The following is a 5,745-nucleotide window of genomic DNA, read 5'->3' as shown; positions in this document are numbered from 1 at the left end:
CCATACATGTGAGGTATCGCCGCGATCGTTAGAGCGAGTGCAATAATTTGAGCCCTAGACCTCCTCTGTAACTCTAAGCTAGTAACCTGCAGAAATTTTTAAAATGTTGCCTATGGGGATTTTTAAGTACCAATGTTTGGCGCCATTCTGTGAGCATGCGCAATTTTGAAGCATGACATGTTGGGTATCTAATTACTCGGCGTAACATTATCTTTTATATTATGGAAAAAAATTGGGCTAAATTTACTGTTCTTATTTTTTAGTTCAAAAAAAGTGAATTTTTTTCAAAAAAAATCGCATTTGGAAGACTGCTGCGCAAATATGGTGTGATAAAAAATATTGCAACGATCTCCATTTTATTCTCTAGGGTCTCTGCTAAAAAAAAATATATAATGTTTGGGGGTTCAAAGTAGTTTTCTAGCAAAAAAAATTATTTTAGCTTGTAAACACCAAGTGTCAAAAATAGGCCCAGTCTTAAAGTGGATAAATGGACAACTTTGTGTAAAGCGCTACTTGGATGTGAGGCCTATGTATGTGGCCAGGCTGTGAAAAAGTGTTACACATGTGGTATCGCCATACTCAGGAGGAATAGCAGAATGTATTTTGGGGTGCAAGTTTTGCTATGTACATGCGATGTGTTAGAAATATTGCATAAATGGACAGCTTTGTGTAAAAAAAAAATGTGTTTTCATTTTCTTTCCACATTTTCCAAAAACTTGTGGAAAAAAAATGACATATTCAAAAGACTCATTATCCCTCAAAAATTATACGTTGGGCTGTTTGCTTTCCAAAATGGGGTCATTTTATGGGGGTTTCCATTGTCCTGGTGCTCCAGGGCCTTCAAAAGTGCGATAGGTTGTCAGGAAATGATATGTGTAATTTGTGCTCCTAGAATGCCGGACGCTGCTACTCGGATGTTAGGCCTCTGTATGTGGCCAGGCTGTGAAAAAGTCTCACACATGTGGTATCGCCATACTCAGGCGGAGTAGTAGAATGTGTTTTGGGGTGTAGTTGCAAGTATACATGTGCTGTGTGAGAGAAATAACCTGTTAATACGGCAATTTGTAAAAAAAAAAAAAATCTTCATTTTGCAAAGCATTGTGGGAAAAAATTACAACTTCAAAAAACTCATCATGCCCCTTATTAAATACCTTGGAATGTCTACTTTCCAAAAAGGGGTCATTTGGGGGGTATTTGTACTTTCCTGACCTTTTAGTGTCTCAAGAAATGAGATAGGCCTTCAGTACATCAGGTGTGATCAAGTGTGATCAATTTTCAATGAATAGCACCATAACTTGTGGACTCTATAACTTTCACAAAGACCAAATAATATACACTTATTTGGTTTTTTTTTACCAAAGATAAGTAGCAGTATAAATTTTGGCCAAAATTTGTGAAGAAAAATGACTAATTTGCAAAATTTTATGACAGAAACAAAGAAAAATGCGTTTTTTCACGATATTTTCAGTCTTTTTTTATTTATAGCACAAAAAATAAAAAACCCAGTATTGATCAAATACCATCAAAAGAAAGCTCTATTTGTGTGAAAAAAAGGACACAATTTTTGTATGGGTACAGTGTTGCATGACTGAGTAATTCTCAGTCAAAGTGTGAGAGCGCTGAAAGCTGAAAATCGGTCTGGGCAGGAAGGGGGTGAAAGTGCACTGTAGGCAAGTGGTTAAAGAATGCTTGCATGCTCTTTTCCTATGTCATAGATACAGTCTAGAATGATCCAGAGAGACTTTTTGGTGCCTTTGTGTACAAGGTCTTGTTACATGCAATCACTGTGCTGAAATTACAATCCAAACAAACTTTCCAATGCGCAAAAAAAAAAAAAAAAAAAAAAAAAAAAAAAAAATTCGCAAAAATCGTATTTTGATTGGTTTGCGCAAAAGTTATCGCGTTTACTAACAAAGGGAAAGATTGTCATTTTTGTTGTTTTTTTTTTTTAACGCGTAATGGCGGCGATCTGCGATTTTTTTTGCGGTACTGCGACATTGCGGCGGACAGATCGGACTCTTGACTGACATTTGACACTTTTGGGGTTAACAGTGACATTTCTACAGTAATCAGTGCTATATATATGCACGGTTACTGTAAAAATACACTGGTAGTGAAGGGGTTAACTTTATTTGGGAGGGAGGGGCTGTGTGTGTCCCTAGGGGCGTGCTTTCTACTGTGATTGGCTGTGGCTTGAGCTGTAAGGACACTGATCAACGGATCTACATAGTAGATCCATGTGATCAGTGTCTTTACAGCGAGGAGAATGACAGGTCGCTTGTTTACACAAGCTGCCTGACATTCTCCCTCTCCCCCGCCGAGTGGCCGGCGGACATCGGGTCTGCTGGTCACACGCGCGGGGGGGGGGGGTCACTAGACCCTCACAAGCAAGCAACGTAGCCCTACGTTAGTTTGCCTGTGAGGGGCTGACCGCCGACGTAGATAGTCGTGCGGCGGTCGGCAAGTGGTTAAAACAGAAAGCTCGGCCAGGCACTTTTAAAGCTTAATTTTAGTAAACCGAGACAAGCATTTAACCACTTTAGCCCCGGAGGATTTGGCTGCTCAAAGACCAGGCCCCATTTTGAGATTCGGCACTGTGTGATTTTAACGGACAATTGCGCGGTCGTGGGACGCTGTACCCAAATGAAATTGACGTCCTTTTTCTCCCACAGAGCTTTCTTTTGGTGGCATTTGATTACCTGTGCCATTTTTTTTTTTTTTTTTTGCGCAAAAAAAAAAGATAGCGACAATTTTGAAAAAAACAATATTTTTCACTTTTTTTTTTTTATGAAATTCTCAAAAGAAAAAAAAAAAAAATAATAATATATATAAAAATCTAATTTTAAAATTTTTGGCCAATTTGTTTTCTGCTACATATTTTTGGTAAAAAAAAAAAAAAAAAAAAAAAAAAAAAAAAAAAAAAAAAAAAAAAAAAAAAAAAAAATCGCAATAAGTATATTTTGATCGGTTTGCGCAAACGTTATTGCGTTTACTAACTACGGGAAAGATGTGGCATTTGTATTTTTTTTTTTTTTTAACTAGTAATGGCGATCTGCGATTTTTTTGCGGGACTGCGACATTGCGGCGGACAGTTTGGACCCCTAACTGACATTTGACACTTTTGGGGGATACCAGTGACATTACTACAGTAATTAGTGCTATAAATAAGCACAGTTACTGTAAAAATGACACTGGCAGGGAAGGGGTTAATTTTATTGGTGATCAAGAGGTTAAGTGTGTCCCTAGGGGCAGGATTCTGTCAGGGGGAGCTGCACAATGAATCCAAAAAAAAAAAAAAAAAAAAAAGCCTCCAGCAAATGTTTGTCAACATTGTTAAGGCTGGAGATAAAAAATCTTTACAATGCATTTTGTTTTTGGATCAAATGAATGAACTTCTGTCTGCAAGTGAGGGCAGTTTAACCTTAAAGGCTAAGGCCCCTTTCAAGCGGGATTTCCGATCTGATCCGCCTGTCAGTTTTTCAGGCGGACCTGATCGAATGCTTCATGCATCCCTATGGAGCAGTGGAGGTCAGTGGAGACATGTCCGGTTACACCTGCTGCTATCCGATCCTGTCTGAAAGCCCAACAGATTGAAGCCCTCTTTTCCCATCCCTTCTGGAGGATCGGATCCGATCTCCCATAGGGGAAAGCGGAGCTCCGACAGCTCCGTCTCTGCAAAGTAAGCAGAGACGGAGCTGTCATCCGCCTGCTCAGCAGGGAATCACAGATCGATCCCCGCTGAGCAAAAAATTGAGTCGTCGGGCGCACTGTCTGTGTGAAAGGGGACTAAGCCTTTTTCTGACACTGTTGCGTACAAGTTAAATCAGTAATTTTTATTGCTAGAAAACTACTTAGAACCCCCCAAACAAATTTTTTTTTTTTTAAGCAGAGACCCTAGAGAATAAAATGGCGATCGTTGCAATCTTTATGTCACGTCACACTATTTGCAGTGGTTTTGCACAGAGCAGCCCAAATCCTCCTCTCAGGTCCCTCTGAGTTCCTGGCCCCTTCCTCCTGGCGAGTGCCCCCAAAACAAGCAGCTTCCTACAGAGGCACCCAAGCTGAGACACAGCTCGGTGTCCATTCAAACAGAGCTGCAGTTCAGCCCCACCCCTCTGATTGGCTGACTGACATCAGCGGGAGCCAATGGCGCCACGGCTGCGTCTCAGCCAATCAGGAGGGATGGATGGCTGAGGCGCTCATTCACATCGCTGGATAGAGATGTGGTTTGGGTAAATATTACCACTAAGATAAAAAAAAAAAAAAAAAAAAAAAACCTCCCTTCACAACCACCAAGTAGAAGATGCCTTGTTTGTTGTAGGATTTTTCCATGTAGTTCAAATATCCTGCATACATTGTAGCTCTTCTACAATGCAAATACTACAAATGTTCCAATGAATCATCTACCTTTGTATAGCACTGCTGGTTTTGCCAGTAATAAGAAACTAAACAAACACCTTTGGAGTCTGGTCTGTACAAGCTGACTGAAAACCTATTAGAATAAAAGAGTCAGAAACCAAAGACCACCGGCAACTAAGGCATCAGCCAAAACACACACAGACGGAGATGTATTCAGTAAATCAGGACAAAAGCTGGAACATCCCCTTTTCATGGCGGGATGACACTTTGATTGGTTCCGATGAGTCTGTTCTTTGCAATGGGGTAAAATAAATGCAGAAGACTGCAAATCAAGCTTTCCCAATTTTCAAGAGTAACTCCACTTTTGTGAAAGAAAAAAACAAAAAAAAAAAAAACACCCCAACCACCCCCTCTTGGTCACCAATGTACGTTGCATGAATTTCAACAAACTTTGTTGCAGAGACCATTTCTGGTCTGATAAAAAGCAGTTTAACTTTGGGTATTTGGCTATTCTGAATGGGAGTGACTTTCATTCATCAGCTGACATACATTCAGTCTCCTGTAGGAAAGTTGCTGATCTTTGGTTATTACAGTGGTTGCAAGAGCCCATTCACACTAGCACGACTTGTGAGGAGACTTGTGTAGCCCCAGGTCGCTTGACATAACAAAAGCAATGTTAATCAATCAGTGCCGTCTTAATTGGCACAACTGAAGTCGCTCCGACTTCAGAAAAGGGTCCTGTACTACTTTGAGGTGACCTGTGATCCGACTGTCCCATATACTTCAATGGGAGTCGCCTCCTTATCTTAATTGAAGCGACTTGTTATCAGACTTTCCAGGAAGAAGAAAGATTAGCCAGGCATTCCCCACATTGCAGCCATGCCTAGAGATTAGAGATAGAGAGAGATATATCTCTCTCTCCATCTATGTGTAATGGTATATATATTCCATTATCTCAGCTTGGTCTGTGTGAGTGGCACTGGTAGACACGTGGCACTGGTGGGCAGTGGCACTGGTAGACACATACGTGGCACTGGTGGGCAGTGAGGAAAGGAGTAAAAAAAAAAAAAAAAAACCAGAAAAGGGGGAATTAGGTCACAACACATCATATTCTGATTGGCCAAACACAAAATTGTCTGTCATACAAGTCGCGCAAAATTATTCACAAGTCGCGGTAAAGTCGCTCCGACATGGGGCGGCTTATGGTCGCGGCAGTGTGAACCGGCTCTAAAGGCTCAATGCTTTACCTTCATTGTATGCATGAAGGTAAAGAAAACACACATTTGTGTGCAGGATTTCTCCTAATAATTTCATTGGCTGAGACAGCAGCGGGAGCCATTGGTTGTGTGAGCTCTGGCACCCCTTGTCAAAGCTAAATTAAAGCTT

Source organism: Pelophylax lessonae (assembly GCF_965119305.1).
Source record: "Pelophylax lessonae genome assembly, chromosome: 3".
NCBI classification, from domain to species: Eukaryota; Metazoa; Chordata; class Amphibia; order Anura; family Ranidae; genus Pelophylax; species Pelophylax lessonae.
This window is presented reverse-complemented; position numbering follows the sequence as displayed.